Source organism: Grammomys surdaster, unplaced genomic scaffold, assembly GCF_004785775.1.
Source record: "Grammomys surdaster isolate TR1022 unplaced genomic scaffold, NIH_TR_1.0 193, whole genome shotgun sequence".
NCBI classification, from domain to species: Eukaryota; Metazoa; Chordata; class Mammalia; order Rodentia; family Muridae; genus Grammomys; species Grammomys surdaster.
The window spans coordinates 12,776,544-12,795,053 of NW_021604638.1; the positions used below are offsets into that span (position 1 = coordinate 12,776,544).

The 18,510-nt window shown below is 39.1% G+C and overlaps 1 protein-coding gene across 1 annotated transcript in view; it reads left to right on the plus strand.

The window, feature by feature from the left end:
• Window positions 1–18,510, plus strand: part of LOC114623086 (receptor-type tyrosine-protein phosphatase T-like) — a gene marked incomplete at its 3' end in the record, with an annotated part of 676,953 nt that overhangs the window by 520,403 nt on the left and 138,040 nt on the right. The window lies entirely within an intron of this gene.

The following is an 18,510-nucleotide window of genomic DNA, read 5'->3' on the forward strand; positions in this document are numbered from 1 at the left end:
TGTCATATATAGAAGACACTATTTCACATCAGATGACCTGGTCCTCTGGCTCTTAGATACTCTCTGCCCCTTCTGCTATGTGTTTTCTGTGCCTTAGACATAGGAATTTACTGTAGATACATCACCTGGGACTAGGTACTCCGTAATCTTGTTTTCTGGGTTTGTACCAATTATATCTTCAACAGCCACAAAAATAAACTTCTTCTACGAGGGATGCAAGCTAAATTTATGTTTAACTTTTAAATTATTTTTTAATTTCTAGTTTGTTTAGTAAAAAAGTAAATAATCTTTTCCTCTTTCTCCTCCTCCCCATCCTTCTTCTTCCTCCTCCTTCCTCCCTCTTCCCCTTTCCTCCCTCCCTTAGTCCACAACCCCACTGAACCCAGAGCCTTTCACATGCCAGAACTCAAAGTCTCCTTTCCCTTTTATATATTTCATATTTAAAAAATGGAACAATGTATGCTTCACCCATGTTTATGTTCACTATCTCTCCTAGAAAACAGTCCATATCAGAAATTACCCATTCTGCTAATAGTGTCCTGGTGCCTTGTGGGTAGATATGCCTGTGTCCAGCGGTGGCTATTTCAGTTATTCACTATGACCTACTTTTTCCTCATCTAGGTCATCTTGCATCCCTCCATTTCAGGTATCATATTTGCTGGTTGATTGGCTGCTTGGTATAAAGAGGCATACTGTAGTCACACTGCAGCAAATAGCCTGGTGTGTATGTTGTTAGGTGTCTGTGGAAATGTATCTTCAGGTAAATTCTTCACAGTAGGATTGCTGAAATCAAAGGGTAAATGCACAATCAATTAAGTTCTCCTTCAAAGAAAGCCTGTCATTTTTCATTTTCACAGGCTATATGTACTGATTTAATCTTCACACCAAATATGAAAGAACAAGCAGTATTTTCCCTATTGTATAATATGGGAATGTAATCTTAACAATACATAAAAAAATAATTGATTATAATAAGTAACAGTATAAAATATATTAACAAAATTGATCTTTAATATGTTTAACCATATATAATAGGTCTATTATCCAAGTGTGGCAAAACAGGCTTCAACTCAAATGTTTTCATGTAAGGAAAAGTACCATGGCTCAGTGCCTTAATTTTGTGTACAATTCTAATGAGCCTAACTCACCTGGTTTCGTAGGTTGCAGCAAGCCAGATGCGGGGTGTGTGTTGCTGGAGATAGGTACATCTACACTAATAAGAGGTGGCACCTAAGGCCTGCAAGGAGGGAAAGTGTAATAGGAAATAACAACAAGGCATGTATAATACAATGCAAAGTCCGACTACAAGGATAAAAATCTATGTACCCTAAGAGGTCCTAACTGCCTCATTTCACCTCAGCTTATTGCGCCGTAGGGATTATCAAGATGAGCTCGCAGTTTTGTGAGTGATAGGCAGAAAAGCAGTTATGTTTTCTATATGCCCACAATGAGTTAGGCTTTGTGCTCACACTCTTGTTCCTGTAGTCTGTTGCCAAACACCATGCAGTTATGGTTGTTATGGTCGTTCAGGTGGGGAATCCATACATTCTTAAGTATAGCCTATGTGACTTCCCCTGACCATGTGTTAGGAAAGCCCAGAGCCTCTCTAACATGCCTCTCCACTTTCTCTGTTTCTGTATTGTACTTTATATCTTACATTTGCTCTTTAGCTTTTTCTCTCTCTCTCTCTCTCTCTCTCTCTCTCTCTCTCTCTCTCTCTCTCAGAATATAAGCTTGATGAAATAGAGACTTCATTTTGATTTAGTCCCTAATGGATATTTTCTAGTAAGAGGAGGAATGCTGGTCTATAATGTGTGCTCATAAACCACTGGCTTAGTGAATGAGCTAATGAATGAGTACCTGACAGCAAAGTCCATCCCCTCTCCCGAGATCCCGAGATCCCAGTGTTCATGAATGGACATCATTTCATAAGCTGGGACTTGTATGGGTCCTTCAGGTACAATCAAATCTCACTTGTCCTGGCTTGCTAAAGCTAACTGTTGGTAGCTCTTCTTGCCTCCAAGTTCCATAACATAGTCATTGCTTGAAAGAGCAGGTAACCACAATTGTCTGGATTATATAGGGAAGGGCCTGTGGGGGAAGGACAGCCCAGCTCTGGGCTGGAGAAGTTTAGCCTGGGGGCAGAGTATACCAGCTATACCCTGTAATGGGTAGGCCTTGAACGATGCTGGAAGAACCTGGCAGCCATGTCCACTTCGATATATTAAATAGTTTACTCAGCTATTTATTTTAAAACCTAACACTCTGTAGGACTCATTTTACATGTACTGGTATCTGCTGAAGTCTTTGCTAAGCAGTTTGATTTTTAGGAACAATCTACCAGCCAAGCAGCCAGTGAGATACCCTAAATTCATGGTGAAAATTTGGTCAGGCTGAAGAAAGCAGAAGCCCCAGCTTCCTAGTCCATGGCTCCGATGTACAACTTTTATGTTTTCAATTCCTGCCTTTTAAATTCTCCATGGTGAACCCATTTTACAGACATGTAAATGGAGAATTGAGAGAAAAGAGGAGGAGAGGCCACAGGGCAGACAAGATGGGAACGGACAGAAAGGGAGGGAAAGAAACAAGGAATGGAGAAGCTTTCCTTGAAGACAATCTGTTCTTTTTCCTATTGAAATGAAAATCCCCCTTAAATTACCACCTGACTTGAAAGCATAAGAAAACATCTGGTTTAATTACAGTGAATTTACATGAACCCACTGACAAGAAGCACAGTTAAAATTAGCAATTTTAGTGTGCTTTTTTTTTAAGAGAATGAAATTATAAAGTAATTAACCTTTGTTGTAGAACTCTGTCAAGAGGATGGAAAGTTCCATGCTGTGACAGAAGAAGAAATGAAACTGTGGACAAGAAAAGTGTGGGTTCATTAAAGAATTATACAGAATTAAAAATAAAAGAATGGAAGGAGGCACAGGTTTAGAAGATATGAGAAGAAGAAATCTCTCAGCACTGCTGAGTCTTTTATGAGAGAAGAGAGAGAGAGATGCTGTTTCATCAAATGAAAGTCACCCTCCTACATTGTAAAAGACATCCTCACCTACACAAGCAGTAATGTGGTGTTACTGAGACGAGCCTTGGCCTGGGGCTGAGACATCTTGACCATGGTTCTGACATCTGGTGGATAATCACCTTTCAGCCTCCAAAGTATAAATCCACAAAGTGATGGCACAGAGGAGCACATGCTTGGAGGCAGGAGGATGTGCTGTATCTAGCTCTTTCTCCCCTTATTAGGACACCTTGTTCAAGTTATATATATCTTCTACATATGAGCCCCCTCACATGTAAGATGGGCAATAGTACCAGCAAGCTTCTAAGACATGCTGTACACAGTAGGCAGCAGTCAGTGCAGAGATACATATTTGGTCAAAGGGACTAGGAAACTGAGTGCTCACCCCTAAACAAGACATTTTTATCACTATCACTACCCAACTTAACCTTCTATCCTCCCCTTACCCCCTCCCCCCAAGGCTCAGGGAACATCAAGGAAGAGAGCGAGAATGTAAGAGCCAAAGAATGGGAAGGAACACTATGACATGCTATCTTCCAGACATGACATGCCTAGCACACTAATAAACTTGGGGTTTATCTGCACACAATCAAGCTAGCTAAAATTCTGGCATTATCAGGAGAAGCGGTACCCTCTAGGACACATTTCTTACAAAAGCACCTTTAGCAGTTCATAGCTGGTATAGGAAGGATGGTCATTCCTCCTATGAAGGTGTGGCCAACTCCTAGGCTTTCTGGCCACTGCTAGGCTTCCCAAAGCTCTATATCCATACGGTGACAAAAGTGGATAGAAGAGAGGAAGGAGATAAGGGACCAGCAGGGGCAGCATGCTTGAAACTCTGAGGAACACATATTTGGGAATATGGGAAAAGTTGAGTGGAGGAAATCAGGAGTGTGATTGTATTTCATGGTATTCATGGGCAAAGTTCTTAAGAATAAAGAAAAAAATATGTTATAGAAATCTACTCCATAGATGCTGCAAATAAAACCCTCACCTGTGATAAGTGGAGCCAGCATCAGACAGAATATAACTCTAGATTAGAAAAAGCCAAGCCAAAGACTTATGTGTAATTTCTCCTCACTATGGCAAGGGATAACTTTGAGACAGCCTCCAGCCTTTATTTAATCCAGATTACATCTGAACTTGACCATGACCTTCTGTTTTGCACCTTCACATTCTGTAACTATAAAATATCAAGCCCACTGCAATGGACCTTTCTCCTTTCTGCTTCCCCTTCCAGGTTCCTGATCAATTGATGGTCCAGTCCTGGTCTTACATCTCGTCTCAGCATCTGAGCCCAGTTCTTATTCTGATCCACAGCAATATGGTTGCAAGGAACTGTATGCCTATCCATGACCCTCCTTTTGTAGCTGACCACATACCACACTTCCAGTTGCTCCAACTGAAGCCAGGAATACTCCTGGAGTATGTCCTGAAAAGCATTTCCCATTTCTCTGGTTATTTCCTTCTTTCTTTAGAATAATTACCCCATCTTCAGCCCTCCACCAACACCTCCATACTGCTCTCACACTTAGATGATACACTTGTTGTCTATAATACTAAGTAAATTGAAGACATTTAATACCCCTTGACCTACACAACGCACATAATGCCCACATATTCAGTCTTCCATCCTGTTTCTGTGGATAAAGTATTTGTTTTCTAAGTGAAGACCAATTTCTATACTTAATGTGCCAAATCCTCCTTCCCTTTGCCTAATGGAAGTCATTACTCTGGCGATAGTCTACTATCTACCCTGCAGCAATGTTTCTCTTTGTAAGTGATCATTATACTTTACAAAAAGGTTCCATTCCATCATCGTTAGAAAGACAGAGGCAGGATTCCCCAGACTTACACTCTCTTCCAGCTACCATTACATCCACTCTTTCTCATATGTCCATTTTCCCATTCTGAACTTCTTGAACACACCCAACCTAGGCTGCTCAAGTCCACACCATTTCTCCCATACGGTTCCTCTGAAATCACCTGTTAACTTACTTTTTTGCCACTGTGATAAAATGCTATGGCAAGAGCAACTCAAGAGACAAGTAGTTCCTTTTAGTTTGCACGTGTAGGTCACTTGGTAGACAAGTCAGAGCAGACCAGATCCTCGAGGCATCTGGTTACATTATATCCACTGTCAGGAAGCCAAGCACCATAAATGTTTCTACTTTTGCTCATTTTCTCATTTGTATATAGTCCAGGATCTTGGCCCAAGGAATGACGTCTTCCACAGTAGCCAGATCTCCCTACTTCAATTACACTGATTCAAAATGATCTCCCATGAGCCCATCCAAAGGTCCATTGCCTAGGTGGTTCTAGATCTTACCAAGTTAATAAAGGTTAACCATCACACCTGGGATCTTACATAAATGCAACCATTGGCATTCTTGGAGTCAGCTTTTATTTAGCAGGGCATGGTTGGCTGTTACACCCTCTTTAAGGCTCTCTTTTCCACTTAGTTTCTGGGTTATCACACATTTCTAGATATGTCTCTCCCTCGAGAACCTTTTTTGTCTCCTCATAGATTTCTTTTCAATGTCTTAGCTTTATTGACTTATATTTTTGAGATTCTTTCCAGTCATTTCTGTGCCAAGGTCTGGCCAGACCTAGGACACAGGTTTTGTAGACCATGTAGATCTTTTTTGGCAGCTATTTGATTTTGCTGCTGTAGCAGGAAAGTATCCAGCAACAATATATACATGATTGGGTATGACGATTTTCCAATAAAATTTTATTTACAAAGGCAAGCAGCTAGTTGGATTTGTATCAAGGGCCACAGATTGCTGACTGTGGCTCCATTTATTAACCTAATTATTTCTGATCCCATGGCTTTATAATCCACACACAAGCTAATAATTTTTCTAATTGATTTCTCCAGGCCAGACCTCTCCCCAGCTCTCCAGAGTGATTTATTCACCTGCCAGCTACACCTCCTCACTTAGATTGCTCTTGTTCTTTGGTGTAAAACATCCCAAACAGGAGGTGGTCATCATCCCTCAACCAACACCAGTATCCTTCTCCCAACTGTGTTCTCTATCTTAATTAGAAGCACCTATTTTTTGTTAGTGGCTCAAGCCAAAATCCTTCACTCTTTGCTTTTGTCTGACTAAGACTCTGGATTGAACAGCACTAGGGACCCCCTTCATGTTATGTTGTCTGTAATTGGCACACCCGGCTTTGTGCCAAGCAAAGATTTAGCTTACCCTCTCCAGCTGACTCATCAGCATAATCTCTTAGCTCCACCTTCAGGACAGTAGCTCTGAGACATAGAACAACCTACTCCCACTCCATTGCTTGCTCACAGCCTATACTGCTGGCTCTCTAGTTTTAGCCATGGTGATCACCATGGCTATCGTGGATTAGGTGACCAGTTATTTAGCCCCCTGCTTCAGCCCTGGCCTCTGTATGCTCATCTCAACAATATAGCCAGAATGATTTAAAAAAAAAAAAAAACCATGAAGAAACTCACAGCAGCCTTCTGATCTAATCCTTGATCTTTCTCATGTTATTGATAATAAATGCCCCCATGGTATAATGTTCTAAAGTCACTAGGAGTCCCAATTCTGTTTGTTCTGAGTTCATTTCCTACTTCTGTCTCGTTTCATGAATCTGGTCATTGGCTTCAAGTACACCAAGCATGCCCCTGCCTCAAGGCCTTTGCACTCATCATCTCCCTCTGACTAGAATGGCCTTCTACCAAATAAACAGGGCTATCTCATCGACCCTATCGTTCTTGTTTAGAGTTTAGAGAGCTCTTCCTAGCCAGTTTCCTTTAAATGTGAAAGCCTCTTACATGACACGTTGTCTCTCTTCTCTGCTTCATGTATCCCCTTAGCATTTATCAACTGAAACCACATTTACACTTTACCTCTTATTATCTATCTTCTCCCAAATAGAATGCACTCCACAGAGACATTTTCTCTTTTATTTCGTTTACCATCACAATGCAAGTACATAGAACAGCTCCAAGTAGGTAATACACAGACATAAATATGTTATCAAATCATGGCTCCTGAGTCCTAGGAGACAAAATGAATTTTGCAATTATTTACGAAAGAAATCAGAAGACCATTGTAGGAGCTGTTTAGCATCCTCAGGAAACTATGAGAAGATACAGCTTCTGCAGTTAGCAATATATGTCTCCAGAAAAGGAGATTGAGGTAAAGACACCATTAGAGGTGGAAACAGTTGTTATTGGATCTGCAGAATTCAAAGTATGGTATCTAACCTCTGTTAGAACAGCTCTTGGGGGAATGCCATGGGATCCTAAGGAGGGAAAACCAACCACAGTGTGTACTTACTTTATGCCAAGCACCTTGTTAAGCATGTTATGGTCATGAAATATTAAATTCCTCTGCCAAACTACTAAGAAGATGATGGTTTATAGCCTCCTTAAAACAAGGAAAGATCCCCCTAAAGATGTTAAGTAATTTGCCCCAGGTTAGACAACAAACAAATATAAACAAAACACAAGCTCTGGCAGTGTGGGTTCAAACCCATGGTCTGAGCCATTTCCTGGTAATGCCTTATAGGTCCAAGTGATAGAAATATGAATTTTTATTTAAACGGTGATCTGATCATCTTTCTTTAGATGCATTCCCAAAGAAATATAAAAACTGACCCCTTTCCGCTTGCCCTGAGTTCCATAAGAGGGTGTAACACAACTAGGCTGGAAGACGTTAATGCACTAGTACATGGGAAGCCAGCCCCTGGGCACAAGGGCTAAAGGCATGGATGGGCTACCTGGAGTTCAGTGCCATGAACCACTCCAGATGCCAGGCCACAGTGCAGAGGATGGGCACTCTTACTGCAAGCTGATATCCCAGGTATAAATAAGGAAAGTATCTTTTTCACTTTTCCCATTGCTGTGATGAAATACTCGGACAACAACTTAAGGAGGAAGATTTTCTTTTGACTTGACAGCTTCCGCATCATAGCAGAGAAATCAAGGCACCAGGGGCTTAAAACAGTTCATTACATAGTTTCTGCAGCCAAGAAAAGAGCAGTAGATACATGTGCTCTGCTCCTTTTCCCTTTCTTCTACATCCTACCAAGTTGAGCATTGAGATTGACAATTGCAAAATGGAAAGTGCTTTAACTGGAAGTTGTCATTGAAAAGGAGATGCTCCAATGAGAGGAAGTACAGTGTTTTAGACACTATAGGCTGTTCCTCCCCAAAACAGCTAGAAAGACTTTCTGTAGAGAACCCTCCTTCTACCTGGTTATTTCTCTAAATGCTCTGAGTACATCCTCACAAGGCAAGCAGAATCCTTGTCTGACCAAATGATGCTCTATTTCTTCCCTTTCCCTCTGACTTAAAGAAACTTAAAACAGGTATTCATTCACTAGTAGAAAGATGCATACAGCCAGACCACCTGTAATAGCCCCACTTCTGATAATACCTCTTAGTACTTTCATAAAGACAGGTTTCTGGACAGATAAAAAGTGACTCCATCTTAATAAAGGAGGAAAAGATTGATTGTGAATCAAGTGTCTCTAGGAATTAGAAGGGGGAAAGGCCTTTTTGTTGTTTTATTTATAAAGCAAATGTTAATATCCAGTCTTAAGAATAACTAAGTAAACACTGTTATGGAATATGTTCCTGGAAGGGAAATTAACATTTGTAAAGACACCATTTCCCCCACACTGATCTTTTAAAAGAGTTCAAAATTGTTTGCTAGCTGTGTAGATAAGGAATAAAATCTATAAATAAAAACAAGGTCAAAGAATGAAGTTCGCTAGAACAAAATTAATGAGACGTTTATTTGTTTTATCCACTTGTGCAGAGTTAATTTCACACAGAGAAAAGAGTAAAATGGCTTTTTAAAGGATACTAAATATAATTTTATACTAACATTTGAAAATTATATGACATGAAAAAATTCTTGAAAATATATTTAAAGCCTAATAAAGAGAAAAAATCTCATATGGTTATACGTTATATTCAGAAATAGAACCAATGGCTTAACCTTTTTCAATGAAGAAAAAGTTTAATGATTTAAGTTTGACTTGATTTTACACATGTGATAAGATCATCACCCAGGGATTTTGCATTCCCATGTTACTCACAACTCTTCACAGAGGGAAAATGCCTTAAACCTCCTGCCCCGATATGATGTGACCATAACCTTGACTTCCAAGCCAGAGTCTTAGAAGACTTCTTCCAAGTTTGCAACGAGAAAGAAGGAAGTTAGGTGCAGATATCCCATTCAAAATATAACTGAACAACCCAATAACACTGTAGGAATATAAAAAAATATTTCAAGAAACCAACATTAGTTAAACTTTGCAAAACCCATTTATATAATTCACTCCATTGACATCCTAAGAGAGGGGAGGAAACGTATCATTACTACAATGGATTCAGTTAAAGCCCAGCATGATTTCAAAACAAAATTTCCTTGAATATGAGGAATAAAATGGACCTTTTAACCTGCTAAATGGTAACTACAAGTGACCTACAAACACCACATGAAAGGATAAAGAATAGCATCATTATCTTTAAAATTGGAAAAACACATATGTCTATCATTATTCCCATTAAGTGCTGTATTGGTGACCCTAAAAGACAGAAATAAAATGAGCTAAAAAACTGAAAAGAATAAGACTGTCATTAGCTACAGATGCTATGATTATTTACATAGATAACCCAAAAAACTCTGAATACAAATATTAGAATTAAAATTGTTATATTTCCTAAGATATCCACAGTGAAGAGCATATTCCATTTCTTTTCACCCAATGACTATATAATATTTTTAAAAGATACTATTTACAATTTTAATAAAAATAAATACAACAGATTTTAAGGAAGCCCTCCAGAGGTACCTTATACTTGTTATAGGAAAATATAACATTATAAAATAGATTAATATCAAGACAAATTACCTTTAAGCAACTACAATGAAAAACTCAAACATTAAAGAAAAAAGTGCATGCTGATCCAAAAGTGTAATTATACAAAGAAGAAATGGCTAGCTAAGACAGTCCTGAAGATGAACATTAATATTACATATGTGTATTATCACCGATACATATTATGTGTGAATATATATAAAACCTGCACATATATAATATAATATAGTATAGTATATAGAATATAATATGTATAGGTGTCTTGTCTACATGTATGTCTATGCACCATATGTGTACAGTGCCCATGGAGGCCAGAAGTGGCTGTTTTATTTCCCCTGAGACTAGGGTTACAAATGGTTGTGAGTCATCATGTGGGTACTGGGAATTGAACCTAGGTCTTCTAGAAAAGTCTTCCTCCATTTCCTGGTTTTGATTATATTGAGACAAATTTTTATTTCATAAGAAAATGTAATGTTCATACAGGGTTGGTCTACAAGAACTCAGGACCCACACCTGCGTAGAAATGTGGTATGAGTTAAAAGTAGCACAGCAGGAAGTCAAGTGATTCATGTAGTGAATCGTACTACACAGCAAGTGTGCATTTACTAAAGGTCATTTTATCAAAAGCATTAATTGCAAGCTTTTCATAAGCATTTAAACAATACTGTTGGACCTTGGACTAGAGAAAGTATCTCTTCAACATTACTATTTTCTGGGTTTCTCAGGAGCCAAATCTACAATAAGGATTTTGATGGAAGAATATTTAGGAGGTCACGCTGGGCATGGAGAAGAGGAAACAGGAACGGGAATGAATCAGGACAAGACACATTAACCAGCGATTCCATCAAACACTGAATTTTAGAACAGTCCCTTTCAAAGTGTAGTGCAAACACAGGCACTGAGTCATTCATTCTTTCTCCATGACCGATGAGTGCAAGCACATACCCTGAGTGTTTGAAGAAGAGGAATGTTTGTTTTCATTGCTTTTTAAGTGTTACTTTTAGTTTTTAATTTTATTTCCCAGTGATCCATACTTAAAGTAATTTATTATAGCATCAGTCTACCATGGGTTGGAAATGTCTTTGTCATCCTCACTGTCATAATCATCCACCGCCACCCCTCCCCCGCCACATGCATGCCACCAGGATTTCAGTGTTTTTAAGGCTTTGATTAGAGCCAGTAGAATGTGGAGTTACCAAACCACTGGTGAGGAAATATGGATGTCCACTCATCAACTTCCTATCTTCCATGACTGATGGATGTCTTAAAAACTTAACAATACTTATTTCCCCTGTATAGTGACCATGGTTATTCCCATGGCCTTGGGTAAAGAGAATGTGAGGTGTCTGAGCCTGTGCATTGTTCAGTTGGATAGAGGTGGGGTGTCAGCAGTGTCTGCTACTGTATACCAATCTCTCTCTCTCTCTCTCTCTCTCTCTCTCTCTCTCTCTCTCTCTCTCTCTCATGCTTTTACTCTCTCGCTCTCATATAAAACTTGAAGGCCTCTGATAAATTCAACTATATTAAAAATTAGTAACTGATCTATATCCAAAGGAAAATACAAGGCACAAACTGAGAAATTTACTAGTTTTTTTTTTTTTCTTGAGCTGGGGATAGAACTCAGGACTCTTATTGAAACAGGCTGCCTCTGAGTGCAGCCCAGCCCTTAGATTATATAAAAATATAGCACTTGTTTTATGAAATAAAGAAACCAGGAACTCAACACAAAGAGGCAATATAGCCAACAAATATTAACAGACGTTCAGCTCACTTAGTAAGTAGGTAAGAACAGAGAGAAATCTCGGCAAAGTGTCATTTTGCACTTACCAGGTGGCCTAGACTTTCAAAGCTGATCATGCCAAGTATTCTTTAAGGACATAAAAATGTGAGAACTTACAGAAGACTGCACATGAGCACCCAAAATGCTGATACCACTTTAACATTACTCAGAACATGTGTAGAGTGATAAGCTCTTAGGTCTATCTATTCCTAAGTATACCTTGGCAACAGTGTATGCTCTGGGAGGAGCCATCCATCATTCCTGGATGGAGCTCAGACAGAAACTGTAAGCACAGGTTTGATGGTAGAGGGCTTACTATGAGGCACTACCTCAAGCAACAGTCATCCAGAGGTCGAAGCTCCTTCCAAGACAACCAGGACTAGTGAGCCACCTCTCAAAGGACAAAAGATAAAAGCTCTCAGGGCATAAATAGGTAAGACCTTAAAGATAAGCTAAAATCCCTATCTCCTCTACCAGAAGATTCTCAATATCAGCCAGAAGGCTTGAGTCCACCTTAGTGAAGTCTGGTATACATTCAAAGAGATTTTAAAAAACCCATATATTCATGTAAGCCATACACAAGAGAGAACCATCTGGATATAACCCTAAGTTCAATCTAGGTTGGAATGATGAGATAAAACTAAAAATAATGACAATTTCAGAACTGAAGTGAAATAATACACAGCTGATGGATGGCCAGATATCCTTGAGTGACAAACGGAAGTCTAGGAGCACCTTATCTATGTGAATGAAAGAAAGAAAAACCAAATGACCTGCTGTCCTGGAGGAGATTATATATATATATATATTCCCAAATAACAATTTGGCTGGTTACTGTAAATTATGTTGATGTTGGTGGAATGGAAGAAGAAAGAAACAATGAGGGGTGCAAAATGAGTAACACTTTGCTCTTTGTACAGTCAGCATGCCATTATTTTTTTATAAACATTCGATAAGCACAGCCAAACTTTATATATTTTTAATACCATGCAAAGCAAAAGAGAAGTTTTTTAATGTAATACAAAACAAGAGTAATGAAGTTATGAAAATACAATTAATAGAAATACACAGAAATTCCATGGTTTTAATCAAGGGGCACAAAGAGAAGCATGAGTAGAGGAAGCTTTAAATAGTGTTACCGAGTAGAAGGACCCATGGTTACAGAGATGGCCTTTGCCCTCAAAAGAGGAGAAAAAGGAAACTACCGAAATCAGTTCTGTTGAAATAGCTTTGAATTTCTATAAAATTATTGCTAAGTTCTTTTCACTACTAGTTCTTTGACACAAGGTCTCATGTAACCGTGGTTACTCTCAAACATGTTCTATAGAAAGGATGGCTTTGGACCTCTGATCGTCTCATCTCCCTCCCAAACACTAGGATTGCAAGTATGTGTTTTCCTTGAAGAATAAATGGGTGACTGTACCCCAGAAACACGGAAAGGGAATAATAATGAAAGAGAAGACCTTGCTCTGCTGAATATTATTAAAACATGTCATCTAGAACTACAGGGAGATACTGTCATAGTAGGAGCTATGACTCAGTGAAGGCTGAAAACATATGCCAGGGTATAAAATAAGCCACCGTGGAAAGATGGCATTTTAAATCATAGTGGAAAGTTTTCACTGGCCAAGTAATTGTCCCAAGAACATCGCAAGGAATTATGGGTAAATTTCTACTACGTGCAATGTAGAAAATACATTCCAGATGGATGACAGTTTTAGATAGAAAGAGAAAAATGGCAGTAACATAAAAAAGTCATAACAATTACTCACTGGTGTTTTTTATTTGCTTGATCTGTGATGAGAAAGATAATCTGCCCTCAGCTGGAAAGTCTAGTGCTGCTAGTTTGAGTTTCACCATCACAACCTTCATCAGACAAACCCCCATCCATCTCCATCCCACAAACTTTCCTGCCAAGTAACCCTCTGTTACCCACCAGGGAGACCCTCTTCCACTAGACAGACCTTCCCAATTCTTCAGACAAGCTTTCAGATGAATCAGCAGAAAACCCCTTTCTCTCTATTTCACTCCTCAGTGATTAAACCATCTCCACTATCCCTAGTTTCTTGTACTGCTGGAAGACAAATTATCCCCAACTCTTCAAGAAAAAATAAGCCATTAGGATATCGAAGCTCCTACCTAATCAGTTTCATCTGTTTGTCCCCGTTCCATCCCTCACAGTGAGAAGGGGACTTCTCCCCATCCATTCCTGCTCTAACCTTTTCTGGGGACTCCCAAGTCAGCCCCCTTTCTCTTTCTTACCCTTCCAGCATGTGGTCCCTTTTGGATTATTTTTAGCAACTCTAGCCATGGGATACCCCCAACCCCCATCTTTGGAAATGGCCTTTGTCTTTGCTTCACTTCTCACCTCTACTGTCTTTTACATCTTCTTACCCATCATAATGAAAGGTCTTTGCTCATACCACCTCATGTTCATCTCCTTTTCAGCCCTTTCCAGGTAATGTTATATAACTAATCTCCCTAAAGTATGCTTACTCTGGCCACAAGTGTTGAGACAATAGGTTCAATAGTAACTTCAAGGTCACTTCTGAGTTGACCATTCAGCCAGACCTATCACTGCTAACCAATCCCTTCCTGACCTCATCTCCTTCTATAGCTGCTACAGTGACAACTCAATCTCAATGTCCTGGTTCCCTCTTTCTCCTCTCAATACTGGATCCTAGTGTCATAGTTTTCCTCCTCATTCTTGAGACCAGTTTCTCTTAGCTGAATCTGAGCTCCCCCCCTCCCCACTTCCCCGGACTCTCGCTTTTGGTCTATACTTTTGCTGTTCTACTTATTTCCAGAACATGATTTCAATAGCCAAACAAGGACCTCAGCCCTGTCTTTCCAAAGGCTATTTATCCACTCTGACTAGATGTTCTAGATATACCTCAGAGAGAAGCTCTACTCACCAGATCCCTCTCTAAAACTAGTCATCTTTAAGACCCTTCTCTATATGAATAACAGTCTGATTCTTGGGCCTCCAAAACTAGTCATCCTTTGAGACCCGTCTCTGTATGAATAACGGTCGAATTCGTGAACTCCATTTAGCAGTTCTGGTTCTTCCTGACACATCCTATCATCGTTATCCTCATCTGTCACCATCAACTCATGCTGGTTTCGCCTGACAGAAATCTCCCACAGTTCATTTCTCTTCTACACCCCTTGCCCTGATGCAAGCTAACATACTTTGTCTCCAAAATGACTACAGACTTCCTAACTTATTTTTCTCCTTCCACCCTTGACCTCAGAAAGCTATCCATGGCACTCCCTCTATTTCCTGCACTTACCCTAGATACTTTTATATATCTGTCAACTCTAACTTACTTGCCACTTAATATCCTGGCTTTCTAGCCTAGCATGTCTCTGTCTACTGTTCTCCTAGTACCACATGCCCTTACCTGAGAGTGCTGATAATAACTTGAATGAAATTATCTGAGTGATTTTAATACCCGTCTGCTCCCTGGATCACAAGATTTGAAAGGATTTGACCATATTTCTCTTCATTATTTGTATACTTCTAATGTCAATAGCAGCCCTCTGATCACAGTAAGATATATTTGCAGAGAGGAGGGGTTAGTTAGAAAGAATCAGTGAGGATTTTGTCTCTTTTTAAAAGCTTCTACATAGCCCAAGGCTTTAAAACACAAATGGAAATCTGGAAAAAACAAAAACAAAAGTATTTGTAAAGTATGCAAAAGCTAAGTGTGTCTTTCACGTCTTTTACGTGGGGATCATAGTAACAATTCGCTAAGACAAAGAGGGTCAAAAGTGAAGAAGCATCCAGAAAGATGAGCCCAGGGTGTGGAGAGCATGTTCTCAAAAGAATCAATGCAAATGACTAATTAAAGTGGAAAGAAAAAGTCTGTGCTTTCCAGCGTTCTAAAAATGACACATATACTTAATTTTTTAAATAGTCAGTGTGGGCAGAAATTGGGCCTAGGCATGTTCTTCTGTTGGGGACCCAGACTTATACAAACTTTCAGGGAGGCAATCTGGTAATATATGTCAAAATCCCTAAAAATAAGCTAGTTGATTTACTTAGGCCTACTAAATTAATTGTCACAAATTTGTCTTGAGGACATGAGCAAAGTTGCAGGCAGATTCTTTATAAGAGTGCTCATCGAGAAAGATGAGATTGTGAAGTTTGCAAGACCATGGATGAAACTGGAAAATATTATATTAAGTGAGGTGATCCAGGCTCAGAGTTTCAAATAGTACATGTTGTAAAGGAACTGTGTTAACTCAGGAACCTCAAGACCACGTTCTTGCACAGAGGACATTTAATGGCCAAATAAGGAAATAGACCTTGGTGGTGAGATTTAGGATTGTAATCTAATGGTTTTAATCAAGGCAGAAGGAGGATGAGAAGGGCAGGGCCTGCCAGATGCTGTGCTTGGGCTGACTAGAATCCCTTTACATTTTTTCTCTCGTGTATAGCTCTCAGCTTCTAATTTTTAGGTGTGCATTTTTTGTGGGAGTGAACTTTGGTAGGAGTCTTGCTACTTGAAAGTGGCCTCCAAGAGGGGAAATACAGGTTTTCACTAAGGGACTCGGGGCAAACACACATGATACGGAAGTGGAATAGGGCAACAGGAAGCATAAAAGCACAGGCAGGGACAGGGAAATGGGGGAAGGAGGTTCCACAACAAAGTACATATGAACAACTTGTAAGGTAACCTGTTCTTTGCTAGGTAACTGAAAAAAAAAGCATGTTTAACCCAGTGCTATCCATAGTCATAAAACATTCCAACCAGCTTTAACACTCAATAAAGAGACAGTTGCTATAACCATAATGGTTCCAAGATGCCATTAAGTGTTCTCACAAAATACCTAAGAATTTTAGAAAGTTTTCGTGTTTCAGCTTTGTTTTGTTTGTTTTTGAGACAGGGATTCTCTGTGTAACAGCCCTGACTGTCTGGAACTCAATCTGTAGACCAGGCTGGTGACAAACTCACAGAGATCTGCCTGCATCTGCCTATGGAGTACTGGGATTTAAAAGGCGTATGCCACCATACCTGCACAATTTTAGGAATTTTTCATGTCTATGATTTGTCTAGTTATAAAAAAAGTAAAAATACAAACATAAACAGTATGAATTAATTTTGAAAAAAATGTAAATTAAATTTTATATTAAAAATGTGTGTTTGTACATATATATTCATGCAATACTGGAAAGCTATGTTTGGATTAGAATGTCAGTGATTTTGTTCATTCTCTTCTAAAATTTTTGGCTTTGTTTTTTTTTCAGTGTTTTTTCCTTTTCCATCTTTTATTGAAAACATATCTTTTCCCTCATATATTGTATCCTGGCTAGTTTCCCTTTCTCTACGCCTCCCAGCTCCTCCCCACCTTCCCTTCCTTCCAGATCCAGTCACTTTGACTTTCATTAGAATAAGCTTATAAGAGATAACAGTAAAACATAACAAAATAAAATATATTAACATAAAATATTAAATTTGGAAAAGTCAAACCAACAGAAGGAAGAGAGCCCAAGAAGAAGGCACAAGAAGAGTGACCCACAAGTTCACACACTCAGGAGTCCCATTTAAAAAAATTAAACTGAAAGCTATAACACGTATTCAGATGACCTGGTACAGACCTGAAGATCTTTTTGTATAATCTTAATATTAACAAATTACATGCATCGTGTCCAAAATGAGAAAAGCTAAATGCATTTTAATTTGACAATGGGGAACTGATTGCAGCATATGCTTGAGGCTCTATTTGGAGAGAGGCGTAGCAAGATGATTAAGAGTGTATGCTTTGAAGTTGGGAGACAGGTGTTCCATTCCCTCTTCACAACTTGAGTGCTGTGACCTTGACCAAGTTAGCTTACTCTCATAGCTTCATTTCCTTTATCAGCATGAAGGGGATAATACGTACTAGGCAGAGCTGTTTTGTAACTTAAGTGAAATAGTATGTAATATTCCAATCAAAGAGTAAGTACTTGGTACCTGCTTTTATAATGCTGAGTAAGCGCTTAGGAATGCTGAGTAAGCACTTAGGAAGAGTACTTGACTTTTTAATGCTGAATAAGCATTTAGTAAGAGTACTTACTTTTATAATGCTGAAGTATAAATAGATCTGGTAGTGATTTACATGAATTCTTCATTCTCTAAGGGCTTATAAGTGGAAGTTTGGAGAATCATTTCCTTTCTGGCTCAGCATCTTCTAGACTGTTGTGTGAGGATGCTGGATCTAGCCAGAAGATGCTGATGGAAAGACCAGCCTATTACTGAAGCAGACCCTAGAAAAGTGTGCTCATTAGAGCCAAATATTGGCATAAGTCGTGCATCGACCTCTTTATCCAACCAACACATGGATATTAAGCATCTCCCAAAAAGGGAGTGAGAGACTAAGCAGCATTATGAATTAGCCAACTTCTTGGAGCAAGGTGAGGTTCTCCTAATTGGGTACATAGTTAAAGATGGATCCAGAAATTAAGAAACTGAGGATGCATTTTCTAAAGTTGGAGAAAATTTGGCAGGACCAAGTCAATGTGTTATTAAATTAATGTCAAATCCATTTTGCATGCATCAAATCACACTCGTAAAGCTAGCTGGTACCTATGTACATCCTCTGGGCCTGATTTGGTTCATGTCATCAGTGGCTTTGCTCAATAGGTGAATGAAAAGTTGTCACTCTGTGAGGCAAATCCATCTTACTGTCTGTCTTTGGAAGTAAAAGTTTATCAAAATACATTCATATTTATTCATTTACAGATTCTCAATGGCCATTTCTATTTTGTTCTACAATGGCAGAGTCAAGAAGTTGGATCAGAGATAGTATCAGCCATCAGTCCTAAAATAATTTAATACCTAGTGCTTCATAGAAACTC